Source organism: Nannospalax galili, unplaced genomic scaffold (assembly GCF_000622305.1).
Source record: "Nannospalax galili isolate Female #2095 unplaced genomic scaffold, S.galili_v1.0 scaffold246, whole genome shotgun sequence".
NCBI lineage: Eukaryota > Metazoa > Chordata > Mammalia > Rodentia > Spalacidae > Nannospalax > Nannospalax galili.
In genome coordinates this window covers 462,519-482,841 of record NW_008356327.1, presented here as the reverse complement: position 1 = coordinate 482,841, position 20,323 = coordinate 462,519, and the positions used below count along the sequence as shown (strand labels likewise).

Below are 20,323 nucleotides of genomic sequence, written 5' to 3'. Positions count from 1 at the left end.
AATTTCTAAGATTAGCCAGCTGGGTTTATCTTATATGAGGACTACTGTTTCAGGAAGAAGCTGATTTTTGTATATCCTGGTGTTACTTTCTTAGATGATGTCTCCACTTGGAGGTATGGAATATTCTGATCAACTATGGCTTTTGGACTAAGGCCTGTCAATGGCTCAGTAACTGAGTGCTTAAAATTAGGGCCATTTAATATTTATTATAATCTTATTTCTCAGGAGAATTTTGGGTTAATGAATTGGTGTTCACTTATACCACAGCTCCTCTGGGAACATAAGAGAGTGCACACTGCAGATTCACACTGAGCATAAACATATTTTCAGCAGAAAAAGGGTGACACTACTCTTACCCAGCTGCGGCTAGAATCATGAAGCTGTGAAAGCTCATGACAAAGAGGGCTGTGTAGGCGGACTTGAAGCAAGCTCCGGTTTCCCAGTGTACAAAATCACATGACATTTAAGCAATTGGACTTAAAGGACATGCTCTAACACACAAAACTGTAACGGTGTGTTTATAAGTAGATATAATGATCCTAACAAAAATTACATTCTGTCCAGATTGTTGTGACAATGACAGGATTCATATCTGTGAAAGCATTACATACAAGAATGACTTGTGTTTAACCTTCTAGGCCAAAGTACTTAGTACAGAAAGAAAAAAAGAAATGATCCTTTGTTAACACATAGGTAATCTTTAGAGTCACAGGCCTTTAAATTCATGAAGAAGCATCAACTTGCAGAACAAGGTATTGTTTCAGATGACCCAAGCCAAAAGGGAAAAATTTCAATCAACACTGTTTCCTGTCATTGAGTTGCTTGGATTCATTCATGTTCTTTGTATTTATTCATCCCAGGTCAGTCTGAAAGCTTGAAACTCAAGGGTATGGCCCTATACAACGGATTCAGTAGTTGTTGTGGAAAACATTAGATAGTGGTCATCTGATAATGATGTACCATGTTTATTTACATTTCAAAGATGCTACTGTCCCACTAAGCACATAGCACATTCTTTATGCATTGGCACAGGCTGTTGGTGAATGTCTGATCCTTCAGTATGGATCCCTAGACCTAGATACAAATCTTCATTCAAAGGGCATTTCGAAATTGAGTAGCATTGGGCAGGTAATACACACACACACACACACACACACACACACACACACATACACACACACATACACACACACACACTCAGATAGGGATTGGATTGGAGAGATGGCTCAGTGGTGAAGTGGACAGGCTGCTCTTGTAGAGGACCCAGGATTGGTTCCCAGCACCCACATGAAGACCAATAACCATTCATAACTGCAGTTCCAAGGGATCTGACACCCTATTTTGGCCTCTGCAGGCATTGTACACACATGGTACACTTACATACATGCAGGCAAAACACTGGTATAGATAAAATAAATCAGTTTTAAAACCCACACAGATGAAAACAATAAATGGAAATGCAAACATAACTTCTAACTTCTATTCGTAGTGTTTCTATTATGGCAGACAATCCTGGGACTGTTCAGCTATTATCCTGCTTTCATGGATGCTTAAGACACATGAGGAGAAGCAATGATGGGGCAGAGGCAACCGACAGACACATTCCTTTAAAAGGTACACAAATATTCCCTTGAGAAATGAAAGTGTGCTGTTCCATTCAGCCACCTGGAACGGATGAATACCCTCTCTTTCCCATTTATGAAAACAAAAATAAGTACTACTGGGTGGAAAGGAGAAAAACATGATAATTTGCTGAGATAAAAGCAACATTCAGCCTTGGGAAGCAATTGTATTAACAATAACCATGTAAGAAAAGGAGCACTGGGCCGGGTGTGGTGGTGCATGCCTTTATTCCCAGCACTTGGGAGGCAGAGGCAGGTGGATTGCTGTGAGTTCAAGGCCAGCCTGCGCAACACAGTGAGTTCAGGTCAGCTGGGCTACAGGGAGACCCTGTCTCAAAAAGACAAAAAAAAAAAAAAAGGAACACTGGATCAAAAACTACCAGCGACCTTCATAAAACATAGTCCCTACAACTCGAGAATCTTATAATGAGGATGTAAAAATATCAAAATGCTGTATTTCATCGCTTTTCCTTCATAGAATAAACTTTATCTTTGGCTGGAGAAAACAAGCAAACAAACAAATATATTAAAAACATAAATGCAATGAAAATGTAAATAACTTTGACTCCTGAGTTCTGTTGTATTGAACAAGGCTAGTTTCCCAGGACCACATGGGATGGAATACTTGAAGACAAAATCAGTACGGGTTAGAAAGCTCTGGCTGTGATGACAGGTGATATTTTTCTCTATGAGGAACTGTCAACACAGAGGCAGCGTAACTCTGCTAGCTTATTCATGAGAGTTTGAATTCTCACCCAAAGGCAGAAACTCCTTGAGAATTTCTTAGTGTTCCCAGCACTCAAATGGTGGCTGCACACAGGAGGGGCTCATAGGCTCATGATATGGTGGGCTTCTAAATACCTATTTTTACTTCCCAAATTTGGAAAGTCTCAAGACATTCCACTTCTTTTAAGATTTTTTATCATTCTAAAAATTAAGAGTGATTTAGTTATGGAGTTGGAAATTGGCTAAACCATTTTCTTTCAAAGAAATGCTTTATACTTTCTTTCTCCTTGTACCAGGCTTTATGCTAAGTGCTGGAAACCCCACAGTCCAAAAGAGAGGGCATGCATGCACACACATTATTCATACACTTAAGACCTGTGACAGAAAGATGTGGTGGGGACCCAGACAAAGTGATGAATCTAGGCTTGTCATCAGCAATGGGTGTCTGCTTTAGCTCGGGGAAGGATTTTTATCAAGGGAGATTTTGCAAATGAGATAGAACACTGGAGAACAAGAACATTTAAAGAGAAGAATAAATGGGCAGGATGCTCACAGAAATGTCAAGGCAGCTCTGTTATACTGAGGAATAATATTAGCTACATGTTAGTTATGGCCTGTATTAACTAGTATTGTTATCTGTTCGTAGTAATGGTCAAAATTTATTGAGTGTACTAAGCACTGTCCTCAGAGCTTTCTACATAATACAGGACATTTAATCCTCACAAGAATACGAGACAGGTACCATTAGTAAGCCCCATTTTATAGATTAGGAAGCCAAGGCACAGAGATATTAAATAACTTGCCTAAGGTTATGGATATTACATAGCAACTGAAATATGAAAATAAGAAGACTGATCCCTTAATCCTGACTCAGTTCTTTCTCTTTTCACTCTAAGGATTAAGATAATAATAAATTTCAAGATATCTCAAAGAGTGGCTATGAGAAATATATGAAACTGAAACTATGAAAAATTTAGGAGTGTAAAATATCATTGAAAAGTGGTTCTAGTGAGATACACTATCCATTTCTGGTGAAACCAGACTTCACTGTTTCCCTTTGGGGAGAGCAGTGGAAATGAAGGGCTGAGGGAGGTCACTCTGAAGACTCACCTCCTCCACCAGACGGTGAATTATTAACCACCAATGTAACAAGGCACACGGGGGTAAGTAATTGATTCCAAGACCCACTTCTAATCCTGAATCAGATTCCTTTGTTGCATAAGAGGCAAAGCCAGGCAAAAATGATATTTCAGTGATTGGTTTTCAGCAAGCAGATAATGAAGAAGTGACATTTTATTAATAATCAAAATAACAAACATATATGATCCTTATCTGTCCACATCTTTAATGTGAATTTAAATGATTACAGAATGAAAGTTTGATTCCCTTCAAAATGCACAGATAGACATCCTCTCTCTTAATGTCATGGTTATTTGAAGATAAGGTCTTCAGGAGATAATTGTATTTAGATGAGGTTGTGTGAGGTCCATGGTTGGGAGTACTGTCCTTATAAGTAATGAAAAAAGACTAAAGCTTAATTTTTCCTCTTCACATTGGGAAGACATAGATAGACAGTGGCCCTCTGCTAGCCAGGAAGGGGCGCAATTAGCCACTGCCTAGATGTTGGACTCCACTGCCTCCAGAACTGTGAGAAGTTTGTTCCCGTGGTCTATGGTGCCCCATGTATGGAATCTGGTTATGATTAGTTGAACAACAACGAATGTACAAATTTAATCTGCTGAGCTCTGGGAAAGAGATATTTTTGTTGTATTTTCCTCTACAGGAAGTGGTTGTGGAGACTGAAGATTTGCTATGGCCAACAGCAGGCAGGATTTGAACCCCAAATGTTCCCCCAAACCCCAAGATTCCAAAGCCTGGGCTTAAGCCACCAAGTTGTTGGATTCTTGTTCTTTGTGCATATTCACCTCAGGTTAATTTAAAAGGTCTTTAAATAATTACTAGAGAATAAAAATCTACACTTATGACTCTCAGAGGTCGTATCTCCCTCTGTGGCCAATATCACACTAGATTTTCTTGGGTGGGCATTTCCTATTGTCTTCCATGCCTTGTCATCGGGACGACCTATCAGCGTATGCTTCCGGATCATGAGCACACCACATACTATGACCCCGGGGAGGTCTGCCTTCTTGGGAGCGTAAATGATTTAACTTTTTATGCCAATATGGATTGACACTTTGCTTTCTGTCACTTAAAATTCAGTACCTGTTGAGTTAGCTAATGGACTAAAAATAAAAAGGTATTTATTCTTTGTTCAAGAGAAATGGCACATGCCTTAATCCTGTTGAACTCTGAATCCCATATATAAATAGTGTTCTAAATCCTATTTTCAGAGTGGAGATGTTTGAGGGTTTTTGTGTGGTGGAAAGCACAATGATAAAAACTACAAGGTCGATCTTCAAATCCATTAATATACACCAGAAACAAACAAACCCATTGAATTAGTACACTCAAAGGACTTGGAATTAAACAAAATGAACCACACATTGCCCATCCAGAAGAGCCTTTTTATTGGACTAATTACAAGGAAACATAAAAGGCCAGGCTTTTATTCATCAGCTCCTTTTACTCAGCCATGAACAACTGCTCAATGGAAAAAAAAAAAAAAAAAAAAAAAAAGCAAAGAGACAGCATGTCCACGAAAGCCTGTTAATGAAACTCAGGATCAAGTGGATGAAAGGGCGGCCCCCCAAAGTCAGGTGGAGGTAAAAAGTGAAATCCTAATCCCTTATAATACAATGTGGTTCATGGAGATTAGAGGAAAAAGGAAACTTACCAAAGTTTTGCTTTGTTAAAGCATTCATAAAGAAGATTATAGTTAAAGAGAAAAATTTAAATTGATAAACAGTATGATGGAAAGATGCTGTAGCATTTTGCCTTCAGTGACTTAAAAGTACTTTCCTACATAATCCCCTTCATTCCGTGTCACATTATTCTTATAAAATAAATAGGCAAGAGCAGGCACGAGGGACTCAGTCTTGTGCCAGATCTCATAATTAGGGAGTGACAGAACAGGTGTCAAATCTGGGCTTTCGAGATGCAGGTTGCTGCTCCACCACACACTTCAAACATTTTGTCATGCATGGTAATTATGAACAGGGAAGGGGCAGAGATCATGCAACCAACATTTAAGGGTTTCTAATATGAGAAATGTCTCATCAATGGAGAATTTGAGTATTTCTGCTTTTCTTGCTTTTCTTGAATACTTTGTAAGAAATGAGAAATGGTCATGAAAAAGTGTAAAGAAAAACCAAAGTTAGGGAATGGAATTTATATCTTAGCTCTAATTTGCTGTGCAACATGGACAAGATTTTTAAAATTTCTGGGCTTTTAAAGATACTGAAAAGACATATTTGGCTTTAGAGACCAATGTGGCCTGAGCCCACTGTAGCATGCCCCTGTGCTTGAAGGGAGGAAGGGCTTTCCTTATAGGGGAGGGGCTGACTACTGAGGGGAATATAGGAAGACTGACAAACTCAGGCCAACAAATACTATGCATTGTGATAGGCATGCCAACATGGTTCATATGGTAACAGTGGATCAGAATAGGGACACGCTGAGGAGTGGGGGGGTTTGGGGGAAGTCCTTTAAGAGAAGAGAACTTTTAAGCAAAGTTTTCCAAAATTGATGATCAGAGTATTTGGATAATGTAACAAGTTGACTGTGGCTAGAACTTAGGGTTTGGAAAAATGGGAAAATTACAGGAAGAAAGATGACCAAGAGCAAAAGAGTTGTGTGGTATAAAGGGTCTCACATATCTATAGATGGCTTCGTATGTGTGTTAAAGGCTTTAGACTTCCATACCATGGCAAACCACAACTGGATTGTGAAGAGAGGAGCGATTCCAGTGGCATTTCACAATGATCACTCTGAGCATGGTAAAAGCAATTCTGGTGAAGTAGAAAGAACCGAAATTGAAAGAGGCCAGTGAGGAGCTTATAGGAATACTCCATGCTAAAGATGGGAAGGGAACAGGGGGTAAAGAGGGGCCAAGAAATACTGCCAAGAGCTATTTAGGAGAATTGCTAGACCTGGATTAAATTTATACAGGTTCTTATGGAGTTGGCGTCATTATGAGGTTTCTAGTCTGGAAGATTTTGTAGGTGGTGAACGGGAACACACTGGACTTGGGGGAAAATGAATGAACCACTTCAATGTCCTTTAGTCTGAAGTCTTCAGAGAGAAGACTTGGACAGAGGCTTTTGTGCATTAAGAAACATTTTTTTTTTTTTTTTGAGTTGAAGTTGGGTGTCTGATGAAGCAGCCCTGGGCTGGACATATACTGGGGGAAGATGGCATCATTAAAATGGGCTGTGGACAGTTTGTGGAGGTGGGAGAAGAAACAGACTGAAATATACAGTCCTCTGAGGACGAGTGTGCCAGAACAGCTTCTATATGATTTGCCTGTGGATCACTGTGGCTCAGTCTCTGCACCTTTTTAGAGTCACCAGTTAGTCGCAAAAATCTCCTACCTTCAGGGCATTTCACAATGATCACTCTGAGCATGGTAAAAGCAATTCTGGTGAAGTAGAAAGAACCGAAATTGAAAGAGGCCAGTGAGGAGCTTATAGGAATACTCCATGCTAAAGATGGGAAGGGAACAGGGGGTAAAGAGGGGCCAAGAAATACTGCCAAGAGCTATTTAGGAGAATTGCTAGACCTGGATTAAATTTATACAGGTTCTTATGGAGTTGGCGTCATTATGAGGTTTCTAGTCTGGAAGATTTTGTAGGTGGTGAACGGGAACACACTGGACTTGGGGGAAAATGAATGAACCACTTCAATGTCCTTTAGTCTGAAGTATTCAGAGAGAAGACTTGGACAGAGGCTTTTGTGCATTAAGAAACATTTTTTTTTTTTTTGAGTTGAAGTTGGGTGTCTGATGAAGCAGCCCTGGGCTGGACATATACTGGGGGAAGATGGCATCATTAAAATGGGCTGTGGACAGTTTGTGGAGGTGGGAGAAGAAACAGACTGAAATATACAGTCCTCCGAGGACGAGTGTGCCAGAACAGCTTCTATATGATTTGCCTGTGGATCACTGTGGCTCAGTCTCTGCACCTTTTTAGAGTCACCAGTTAGTCGCAAAAATCTCCTACCTTCAGGGTTTTCTTCATATCAACAATATTTCTGTCCCTTATCCTCAAAAATAGATACGTAGACACACAGGCCTCAGTGAATATTTCTATGCCGGGAATCTCCTGTTTCTCTCTAGACTTGCCTTCTACTCTAAGCTCCCAAACACTACTGCGAGCTGCTCACACAAAAGCCTCCTGTCACCCTTGATTCTTTTCTTTTCCTATTTCCTCCTATAAGCAACTGCTGCTGATACAGCCTTCAGCATAAACCCCAATTCATCCATTGGCCTCTTTCCATGGATTCTGCTGGTCTCATCAGGAGCAACCCTTCTTGGCCAGCCACAATCAAAGCCTCCCTCCTCATCCACCTGCCTCCACTCCTACACTCATAGAACAGTCCAACTTCACCATATAAATCCAATCACCTCACATTCAAAACTTCCCCATAGCCCCCAGTGCACCCAGCCTCTCTGACCTTGTGTTTGTGTTGCTCCTTGAATGTTCCAAGTCTGTTCCCAGAGTGCCACCTCTGTGTGAGCGGTTTCTAGCACTCACAGGAATTGCCCCCAGATCCATCTGCAGCTCTTCCATGTCCCCCAGCTACCAGCCACCACGTCACACCCACATCACATCCCTTGGGAGGCCTGTTCTAACTAGGTCCTGTGTGCTTTCATCCTCTAGTCACATCTTTATCAATCACATTTCATCAGCATACTTGTCCCCACCAGACACACCCCACCTGTCTCGCTGCACTACAGGGTCAGCTCCAGGACAGCAGAAGCCTGCTTTTTCCTGCTAACTGCAGTGTCCTCACAATATAGAAAAGTGGATTGCTCAGGCACAATAACTTTACTGAATGAGGAAATAAATGTATGGACACAGGCATGCTGGAAATGTGACAATATTATAGAGTCAAACCAAACAAACCAAAACAAAGCAAGGCATGATAGCCTATGGATAATTCAAAAGTGAGCAGGTTTGTTAAGTGACTTAGAACATAAGCCTTTAAATCATAAGTAAGAATTAAGGAAAGGTTAGGAGAAAATAAAAATGGTAATCCAGTGAAAACCCCTACATGGCCACTAGGAAGAGATTCAGCAAATGTCTTCTGAAAAACATAAGGGTTTAAAATAAATAAGGGGCAGTAGAGCTGCTATTCTCATTTGCTAAAGGGTATTGTGGGTGTCTTCTGGTCTCAGTGGAAGCTCTTTGCCCCTGGAAATCATAATCATCATCATCATCTTCATCATCATCATCACAAACGACATTCAACCAAGTCTGTGATTCAGGAGAGAAGAGGGAAGCAATGAGGAAACTCACCCATGTATTTTCTTCAGGTTTTTTTCTCTCCCCTTTCCACCCCAATGTGTTCTACTTTAGTGCTCAGGCAGGCCACTTCACATGAACGTGATGAGTCCCCAGGGGTGTGCAGTACGGTAGTCTCAAAAAGAGAGGGCAGCGAGCACAACGTGGCGATGCAAGTGTTCTGACAGTCTGGGTATCTTCGTTGAGAAGTGTTTTCTATTAAAAATGCTCTGGTGGGGTATGCCTTTAATCCCAGCACTCGGGAGGCAGAGGCAGGCAGATCTCTGTGGGTTCAAGGCCAGCCTGGTCTACATAGTGAGTTCCAGGACAGCTGGGGCTACAGGGAGACCCTGTCTCAAAAAGACCAAAAAAAAATGCTGACATTTTTTTTAAGAGGGAGAAATGTATAGCCATCTCTTACCAACCTAAGTGGCAATGGCATGGCCCAAACCATATTATTCTAGATGGTGGTACTGCATTTTATTGTCTATCTATCTATCATCTATCTATCATCTATCTATCATCTTTCATTATCTATTATCTATCTATCTATCTATCTATCTATCTATCTATCTATCTATCATCTATCTATCATCTATCATCTATCATCATCTATCATCTATCTATCTATCTATCTATCTATCTATCATCTATCATCTATCTCTTTGCGTGTGTGTTGTTGCTGTTTGTCTTGTTTTATTTTTCATTCCTATGTTTTGAGATAGAATCTCATGTAACACAGGCTGGCCTCAAACTCACTAAATAGCTGAAGTTGATCCTGATCCTCCTGCCTCTTCCTCTCAAATGCTAAGATTCTAGGCAGGCAACAGCACAAGTGGCTCTGACAAAGGTTTTCGCATAACATAGGTGAGGCACAGGGCCTCCTCCTCTTCCTGGTGTCCCTGGGACTCTCAGACTTCACCTCACTGGTTGTCCCACACTTCTGTCCTGTTCTTCCTCTTCCTGGCATTCTGGGGATGCTCAGGTCTCCCACACCCCATCCTACCCTTTTGTGTGAGAAGGCCAAAGGGCCTGAGCCAGGCAATCTGATGAAAAGTGCATGGTGAGCAGAGATCCCGAGACAGTATTTGAAGAGAATAATCCAGAGCGCAGAGAAGACATTTTACAGTAGTTTCCAAACAACTGGACTACAATGTACAGGAGGAAGACTTTCAGTGACTTAGGACTGCGTGGGCATGACCAAGGCTACAGTAGGCCCAAATGGGGAAACCCACCAGAGCCACCCCAATCTCATAAGGAACACCGGCTCAGCACCGATGATAGGGAGGGAGACAAATGAGTCCAGTCCAGCTTGGAAGGGAGACTAGGTTCCTGGCTTGCATTTCAGTTTTAGGATTCAACTTCTACGCCAAACATCATTTCCAAAGTCTTTACAGTACTCTCAACAATACCCACTTTTACCTCTAGGTGGCAGCAGCCCTCTTCCGTTCGTAGCCTGGTTGCCTGTGGCCTTTGTTTCCTCTCTCAGACATAATTCTGTACTTCCTTGTCTTTCACAAATAAATACTTCACTGCCTGTGCAGTTTTGGGAAAATTACTGTAAGTCACTTTCACCGTAAGACATCAGACCATTCTTTAGTTAAGCTACAGGGTTCTTCCAAGAGCACAAAATAATTCAGGTCCAAAGTGAAAGATAATAGTAAGGTATTTTCTTTTCTCTCTCCATTCCAGCAAACTACAAATGGGGAAGAAAAATAGCGTTTCTTTTCTTTTACAGAATTTGGAGAAAAAGAGGCAATGTGTAGAGGATTTGGAAAGCAGATGGAATTGAAGAGATTTCTATTTTACAAGAACATTAATTTCATCATATGGGTGATTTAAATCATTGCTTTTTTTACAGGATGTAACTTAATGTGCCCATTTATAAAGCTGCTCCTCATATTTTATAGGCCAGCGGAGAAGATTTAATGTTCACACAAAGACGGTGACAGAGGGGTTACCCTTCTGGGTAAGCTGAAGCAAGCTCTGCATTATTTTGTATATGGCTTATACCCCTTCCGGAACACATGTTTACAGAATATATTGAACCACAGTCCAACCTAAACATACCTATAAGCTCAGGATTCTAAATTGTTAAGAGTTATGAAAAGCTCCAGAGACTTGAAGTAAATTACAGCCTCATCAAGTTCTGTAATAAATACCAGGAGTGTCAATGTACAGCCAGGTTGGTAGAAAGAGATTGCGTTCATGTAAAGTTGAAATCTGATGGTGGGATAATAATACCTGGGGTTTATGAAGCACTTTCTTCCAAGAAGTAATATCTCTTAGGCACTTGTCTTTTTTTCTTTTTTAAAAATATATTTTATTTTTATTTTATGTGTATATGTGTTATGTCTGTATGTAGGTAAGTGCACCCATGCCATGCAATGCCCACAGAGAACAGAAGAGGCTGTTGGATCCCCTGGAACTGGAGTTATGGATAGTTGTTAGCTGCCATGTGGGTGCTGGGATTCGAACCCAGGTCTTCTGCAAGAACAACCAGTGTTCTTAACCGCTGAGCCACCTCTCCAGCTATGGTACTTTTCTAAGACTGAATTTGGATGGTTTGTGCTAGACATTCACTGATTGATATGAGAGAAATCCTGAAGTGCAGGAGTCTAGAGGCAAACTGAATGAAAACAGCAAATTTACACCCAAACCCAACCTCACAGGCATAGACTTTATGCATCTGTTTTCTGCCTATTTTCTTATCAACAAAGAAGTGCATTTTGGGTTTTAAGGAGATATTTCTGAATATGTAATTCAAAATCAGATTCTAGGGAAAAAAAGGTTGAGAGTGATTAGGCTCAAACATGCAACTCCAGTGAGGTGTATTCTGACTAAACATCCTTATGTTTTATCCATTGAATAAAGAGAGGAACACTTGAGAGAGCCACTTACTTTACCTATTAATGAGAGAATATCTTTATCATCAAAAAGATCAGAAATTATAACCTCAAAGGGAAATCATTCAATTTCATAACTCTATAAAAGCATCTTTTCTTCATGATAGCTTCATTCAACAAAAGGACAAATTGATGGTACCAACTTAGAAGAGTCTTTCTTTGGAAAAGCAACTCTTCTCTTCCCCCTTCTGCCTGTCCTCCTCCCCCTCCACATTCATCCCCTTTGAATGGCCTAATTAGTACTGTCAACTCTGGTGCCTTTCCTTCTTCGACCAAGGGCTGGAGACATGTCCATACTCTGCCTCCTACTATTGTGGTTTTGAGGTGGTGACATAAAGGAGTTGGAGCTGAGCCACTCTGGGCCTGAGATGGCTTTCTAAGTCCTCTAGCTGGACCTGGGTTGCTGCTCTGGTTCCTGGGTTCCTCATCCCCTTCTCCCTTGACTCCATTCCCTGTTTGTGTTCTGAAAAATTCCTGTTTGCTTAGGGAAGTCAGATTCACTTAGTTTCCTTTATTTCTAACTGAAGACCCCCAACTGATAAAGGATGCTAAAGTGAATAAAAACGTAGAAGGAGATAATAGCTCTAAGTGGTCAGTGGATTCCAGCAGGGTAAATGAACTTTGAGCTACTTATTACCTGTGGATTTCTATAGCTGGGACCAGTAATGGTATAATAGTAGGTTGGTGTCAGTGTTTTGATAAACGCATTATCTAATGTTTTAAAAAGCATTAAAAGATGTATTAATTACTAGGATACTTGCTATGCCAAGAGATGTAATAATCGCCTATTTTCAAAACTATTTTTATTTTATGTGCATAAGTCTGCATGTAGGTAGGTGCACTGTGTCATGCGGTGCCTGTGGAGGTCAGAAAAAGGGGATCAGATCCCCAGAAACTGGAGTTACAGATGGTTGTTAGCCATCATGTGGGTGCTGGGAATCGATCCTGGGTCCTCTGCAACAGCAGCAGGTGCCCTTAACTGCTGAGCCATCTCTCCAGTCCCATAAATAGCCTACTTTAAGGGAATAATACCGAGACTATAAACATCTAGTTATCAGATGAAAAAAGTTATAATAATGTGGAAATATGTTTTATTTTAAAATTGTTACTTTGCTGTCCTTGTGTCCTCAGAGAAACCTCTGTATTCAAAAAGATGACATTACCAAGTTGCTTAGTAGGTGGGAGCCAAGCACACTGCGGGTACACTGCACATTCCTACAGGGAGTCCTGCAGAACCTGCTGTTCTGAGCATGGTCCTGGCACAGTCCTGCCTATTCATAGACATACTAGGATTTGTTACTGGGTTCCAACTTTTGTTGTTTTACTCTCAGATTCTCACATGGACTATAGCTCCGGTTTGTTAGTGATAGCCAATGTTTTTGAATGCATCTATCTAATATTATGATGAAGGGATACACTTCTCAGGCAGGTGTGGTGTGCACATCTGTAATCCCAGCTCTTTAGAGGTAGAGTCAGGAAGATCAGCAATTCAAGGCAGCCTCAGCTACATAGCAAGTTCAAAGCTACTCTGGGTTACATGAGATTTGTCTTCCCACCCCCGCATCCCAAAAAAGGAGTATTGGTTCTATATGTACACATATATATTTGTTTCATATTGGAGCACAGTGTTTTATGCATTATATATTAATGATTCCACTTGTTCAGATTTTATTACAACATCATTTGTTGTAAAGTTCAACATTTGAACAACTTTGAAAGTGAAAGGATTATGACAGAAGATAACCCTTGTGATATAATTTAAATTCAGTAAGTCAACAGCAGTTTAGGTATTCTTTCCATCTGAGATGAAATTTCCATATGAGATGAAATTTAAATACTTGTTGCTGTATATAACCAACCCACCAAATAACAATTAGACGAAAATAGTCTACAAATTTTAGAACTAAAACAAGTCATTTTTCAGCATATGTTAATATTGTCCAGTCATGCTGTAACTACTCAGTGTGACACAGATGATTTAGTATCATGAGAGCCTTACTTGACTGCAGTACGAGTGGGTGTCAGGAATCAACAAAGACAGTAAAAACACCCTGACATGCCCTATGTGTCCCCACAGCAGCTTTCCCATGTATCTTTGACATGCTTCTGAGCTGTAGGCCAATAGCAAAATACTCATAGACATGTAAGGGAAAAATATCTTAGAATTGGTGACCTTCATAACTCAGCATAGTCTTAGAGCCTCAATCCTCATATTCTTAAGGAAAGAACTACAGAAAATAACCTAGTTTAATTTCTTGACTGCATCATCTTTATTGTGGCTAAAGAGATATTAGAGATCAAATAAACCAATACCAACAGGAATGAGAATCAATTTACTATTATCATGAAGTTCTCTTGTTGAAATTCTAAGGGGTAAGAGAATTGAAGAAAATTGAATCAAAGGTTTTTAATAAAGTCAGTGTGGAAGATAAAACACAATACTCAAATATATAAAATTATCATGAAGCTAAATTTGAGTAGGAGGTTGAAGTTATTACACAAATAATCTAGATGTGGTGGTGCACACCTATATTTCCACCTGGGGAAGCTGAGGCAGGAGGATTTCAAACTCAAGGCCACCCTAAGGCTACATAGATGTAATTTCACCTATAGGCACTTCTTATAATTCAGCATGAATCCAAAGGTTTGTTGGTTAATCAACTATAGCATGCTTTCTGAATCTTTTATGGAACACTGGAGAAAACGGACTTCTAAACCAAGACTTAGGCAACTTCCTATGGCTTATTTGCCAGCACACAGGAGCTGAATGCATCTCAAATGGTCAGGTATTTGGGGAACTGGAATCTTCATATACTAAAGTCCACACGTGATAGCCTATGTTTGTGCTTTGTAAGTCAAAGTAACTAACAGAACATAATGAATATTACCTATAAATATCAAATATGCAGGATTCGTAGAAAATGAGTCAAGGCTCTGGCCAAAAGATGTGCTGCATACTGGTTTTGAGCAGTAATGCCTTCATAAACCTTTCCTGTTTCAGCTGCTGGCTTTACATTAATCTAATGAGGACTTCCCAGGCAAAAGCCGTCTGCTTAGTTTGTAGTGAATGAAACATTCACTTTACTGAATCCTGAGGATTTCTCTTGTTCTCTGCATTGGTAGATAACTGCAATGGTGTAAAGGCTACGGGACAGATGTGTGAGGACTTGGATTTATGCCCAGTTTGACATTCCATTTCTGTTCTGGAGTCTTCATCTCTATATATGTGAGATGAGGAGGTTTTCCTGAACTGGTGATGCTTATATTTCCTTTAAAACTCAGAAATTAGCAGTCTGGCAATACTCTGTCCCTCCTTAAAGGGCTGGTTCTACATAAACTTTCTGAGATGTTTCCAATAGGAACAACTTCAGTATCTTCCTCTGTTAGTTGAAAAAGACTTAAACAAGAAAGAATTTTCTTATTTTTGTGGCATAAAAACATTTTAGATATATTATACCCCTCACACAGATTCCATAAAGTCAGTTGTAACATTTGCAACTGCATGTATATAAATATTTAAGTTCAATGCCGTGTATGTACCCAACAGTAAAGCATCAAAGTGTGAAAAGGAACTCCCTGCCCTCTACAAAATCTTGTGACACACAACTTGTACACATTCAAATGTTAAATGTCATTCACATCCAGAATGCATAATTCGTCTAGAAACTATTGAAACCAGAACTTTTTCATACATATAAATTTCAGACATGCTGATAAGAAAGAAATCATAACTGAGATTGTTGATAGCAGCATCCAAAAGAGAAAACTCCTTCTGGTTTACTGATGATGATTTCTCTCATAAGCAGAGAAATTTCTATGTCAGCATAAAAATAGCCTGGGAAGCCTCTATGATGTGGCACCTGGTACCAATGTTGTTCAGTGGTTCTTGACACATGTTCTGTAAACTATTCAACCATCACCACCACCACCAAACAATGACAAATGCCCAGGTACTTTAACCCTTTAGGGATGGAGCAGGATGAAGGGAGAAGAAAGTTTGCAAAGTTTAGGGTGAATACTTACAGAGCTATCCATGTCTTTGAACATTCACACTTATCCTAGAAATAAGTATCTGGAGTGTCAACCAACTTTAGTATTAGTTTGACAGATAGCCTCACTGAACTCCTTCTGGTCCTGCTTTACCCTACACAGAGTCCAGGTTTGTATTGTATATTTGAGAATACAATAGTGGAAATAAGACTTGGAAATGGCCACTCTCCCGTGAGTTTGACAACAAAATAATTTCAAGAAAAATTTCTATCAAGAGCTGGTCGGCTAGTCTATCTTCACATTTAGTACTTTAATAGAGAGTTAGCCCCATTTGCCCAAAAGATAGCAAAACATATTTTTCCTTGCATTATTGTATCCAAAAAGAATGGCAAGTGTTCTAAAAAATATTTATGTAGTGAAAATTAGGAGGATAAGCCACCCTGAAACATACTAGTTTATAATAAGACTCCCCATAACAAAAGATGATTGAAAAGAAGCAGATATGGGACTGGAGAGATGGTGTGGTGGTTAAGAACATGTGCTGCTCTTCCAGAGGACCCCAGTTCAGTTCCCAGTCCACAACCACCTGTAACTCCAGCACCAAGGGGTCTGATGCCCTCTTTAGACCTCTGTGGGCACACCCAAACATCTGGCATCCATCCATACACATAAAATAAAAATAAAATAAATCTTGGAAAAGAAGGTAATGAGAAAGCCTCTCTATTCTCCCCTTCTGCCAGGAAGGGCAAGGCGATTCTTATCATGAGAGACAACTTTCTTTATCACTTCAGCTGTAGCAATGCAGGAATCTCACAACCAGCCCTTCCCTCCCTCTAGATCCACCACTATTTACCTTCCCATAAATTGCCACCCATCCCCAGAAGCTCAAAGTCCTTTCTCTTTGTCTGTTACCTCTCCAAAATAATTACTGCTCTTTTATTAAGATGCTACTTAAGTCTAAGTTCCAGCTCTGCTCTGACTTACTCATCTCAGGGTATTCCCCTGCATGTGTGCAATGCATGCACCCATACACTTGTCTTTTGATAACCTCTCTGTTGTCAGTTGAACTGACAGGGTCCCAACCGATGAACCTAAAAGGGGTAAAATGCAAACATTGCTTTTTCTCTCCTTTGTAATAGATATTGGACACCTGCATGTAGGGTCAATGGTGAAAGAAAAAAGGGTCTGATGCATGGCAAAGAGAAAGTAATATGACCGAAGCCCAAAGGGTCAAAAGTCCTCAAATCAGCAAATACTCCATCGTGTGGTGGCTGTAAGGAGGCCAGAGTGTATATCTGGACTGGACTGCTCTTTTCAGATAGTTTCTTATTAAAAAAATCATACAATGACCCGACTTTCCTTTACTGGCATGCTACTATCCCTTGTAAGTCATTCTTACTGTCATTCTTTAATCCTTTAACACATTCTTTAACACATTGTTCAACCATGGCTGCATCCTAACATCTGTCATTGAACCCCATGAACCCTGGTGCTTTGATCCCCTCCCTGGATATGTGCACTGTGCTAGTATATTTTCTGTTGGTTTTGATAGATGTTTTGTTTTTTTTTTCGCTTTGAAAAGACATTCTTGTCCATGTATTTTTTCAGTTCCAAAGGCAATACTACCATGAAAGAGGCCAGTGGATGACACACCTTGTCGATGTCAGCATGCAGGGAAAAATGCTACTTAAAATTTTAGATTAAATTTACTCAATAATAAGCACTCACTTAGGAGCTGTTGGCCACAGCCACTGATTTCCAGAACCTACCAAAAGTCATATGTTACCTATGTTTAACTTCATAGTGGATGTTCAAGCCTTTTTATCATTTATGGAATTTAACTGTTTATTTGATGAAAAGTTTTAGCTGATTGGAGCATTTGCTAACTCAGCTTCAAAAAAATCACTGTTCTTAACTCTCAGACATACTATTCGAGGTTCTCACAGAAGCCAGAGCCAAGCTAGTGATGAACTTGACATCTAATTCTACAAATTATCCCCAACTTCTATTTTAAGGAGAGCAAATATCTTTCTCTTCTTCACTACTGTTAGATGAGTCTTTAAACTTTCTGAATTTTTCACAGTCAATATTTCACAAGGAAATATCAAGTATTTATCACTTCACTAGAAATAGATTCTGGGTGATTCACGGGCCTTCTTCCCAGCCAGGTGATTTATTTCCATATCCCAGACACGTAATATTTACCTAAGGAAGATTCAAGGCTGTATATATCATAGAAATTTTAGCTAACTCCTGACCAAATAAGGTATACATGTTAAATCTGTCATTGTACCTGCTGGAGTCAATTGAGAAACACCTCAAACTCTTTGTATATCTGATTTAATCTGTAAAGGGCCTGGTAGTTCAACTCTTCTGTTTTCTCTACTAACACAAGGTCTTTACTCAAAAGTTTTCTTGTCTGGGATGGAGTTTCTTCTTTCTTTTTTCTTTTTCCAGTGCTGAGACTCAAACCCAGAACTTCAAGCATGCTAAGACAAGATCTTTACCACTGAGCTCTATTCTCGGCCCTTATGATTGATTTTCTAAGTCTCTTCCTTCCTTTATATTTTCCCTTTCAGCAGTAAAACTCTCAAATTTGCTTTAAATAGAGTTGAAAATGTATCCCTCTGAATATTGCACTATTAATACATTTCCATAAAATACCATCTACATGACATGAGAGTGTCTCTGCTTACCATCCATGTATGTGAGCATGCACATGCCATCAGTGTGTATAGCAAGGAAGCAAATGAGAGAGTATCAGGATGTAAGGGTTTTTTTTTTTCTCTCTCTCTCTCTCTCTCTCTCTCTCTCTCTCTCTCTCCTCTTTCTCTCTAGCACACCATCCTTCCCTACAATTCAGTTAGCCCTTTGAGGATGGAAACCATGTTTTATTTATCTTTCTAATCTAGTGCTTGTAACAGTGCCTGGGACTATAAATAAATGTTGTTAAATAAATATGAGTTGAATTTTCTCAAGGCTAGTAGTAAAATCCCTTTTTGCTTTTCATGGATTACTTATCTAAAGATAAAAGTAGTTTAAACTTACTAACCAAAGGACATACTACAAATTAAGTATGAACAAATTACCATGACTTTACCAGTGCAGAAAGGGAAAGAGAAGGAAAGAAAACCTGTCCTTTATTCAGTATTTCCCACTGAGCCTTTCAGAGCCAAGGGGCAGAAACTGGAGCTTGGGCCTGACAGTGTTTCCTATTCACCGGCTCAAGTTGCTCACTTGACCATCTCAAATTCTCTCCACAAGGGGTGAAGTTTCTTTGCTACAATATGCCTTCAACTAAGAAGGGCTATAATTCTACATAGTCTCAAGGGTCCTGACCTTGCTCTTTTCATTCATGCAGTAACTCTCAGCTTTATTGTCGCTCGGCTTTCCAGGACTGACAGAGAGCAACATGCTTTAGGAACTGAGAGCAACCATCAAAAATGTCTGGCTCTGGGGCAACTGGATGCTCAGCTTTGGGGAAAAACAAAAGGACACATCCTCTGTGCTCCATTTCGCCCTTTGTGAAAAAGAAGACCCTAATATTTACCAACATTACCAAGCTATTGTGAGGACTAATTAGATTTAATGAAGGCAAGGAGGCAGAGCCAAGGTATTGTTCAAAGTGTCATTATTTGGTTTCTACAAAATTAATCCTGGTTTAGGAAGTAAATTAATTTGGAAACTGAATCTTTGGTACTCATCTTCATATAGTCAAAAAGTCAGTTTCTAATCAAAATCCCATTCTAAATAAAATTCAGGAAAGATAGAGATCTATGAATTTCCATCCATCTTTGAAGTAACAGTACACACTTCAATTCTTTTCTTTCTTATATCTTCTTTTTTATGATACATTATGGGTTGAAATGCTAATTTTGTATAATATATAAATGAACAGATTTTTGAACCAGCATTAATTTATTTTCCTGGTTTCATATAAAAAAATCACTCTTGAAGTCCTTCAGGTCACGCCTTCAAAGAATCATTTATCAAATGTTTTGTGGTTGAAAAAAATTGTTCATGTCATTTCTGAGAAATTCCATTTACATTTTTGTTCAAGAACTTAGCAGTACCCAAATCAAAACAAAAATAAATTCAAGGATATTCAAGGTCAAGCATGAAGGGGAGGAGGCTATTTATATAGAAATTACCAAAATTAATAAACTGATTAACTGAAAATTTTTATGAGATGGTGAAAATGAACCTGAGAAAAGTGGGATAACTAAGTCATACTTTTAAAGAGTTTTGGCTGGACAGGAATTCTATCAAGGTTTATTCAGAGCTATTCAGAGAAAAGGGACACTATGAAACCCACTGAACAGAAGTGTAGAATATACGCTCAACTGACTGAGCAACAGGAACAACCCTCTTGAGTTTAACACAGCTCTACTACTTAAACTCCCCATAAGACTTACAAATACTTGGAGCTCGGTTGGCAGAGTGCTTGCCTCTCATTTACAAAGCCCTGGGTTCATCCCCAGCACCACAGAGAAAACTAGGTCTGGTGACTCACACCTGTCTTTGGAGGTAAGGGCAGTAGAATCAGAAGTTCAAGATCATCCTAGGCTATACAGCAAGTTTTAGGCCAGTCTGGGATACATGAGACCCTGTCTCAATAATGAAAATAAAACAACAGCAACAAGAGTCTTACACACACACACATATATATATATATATA

General features: G+C 39.6%; 1 protein-coding gene across 4 annotated transcripts in view; it reads right to left on the bottom strand.

Moving 5' to 3' along the window:
* The window catches only part of Klf12 (Kruppel like factor 12), a 518,406-nt gene that overhangs the window by 74,876 nt on the left and 423,207 nt on the right, over positions 1-20,323 (bottom strand). The window lies entirely within an intron of this gene.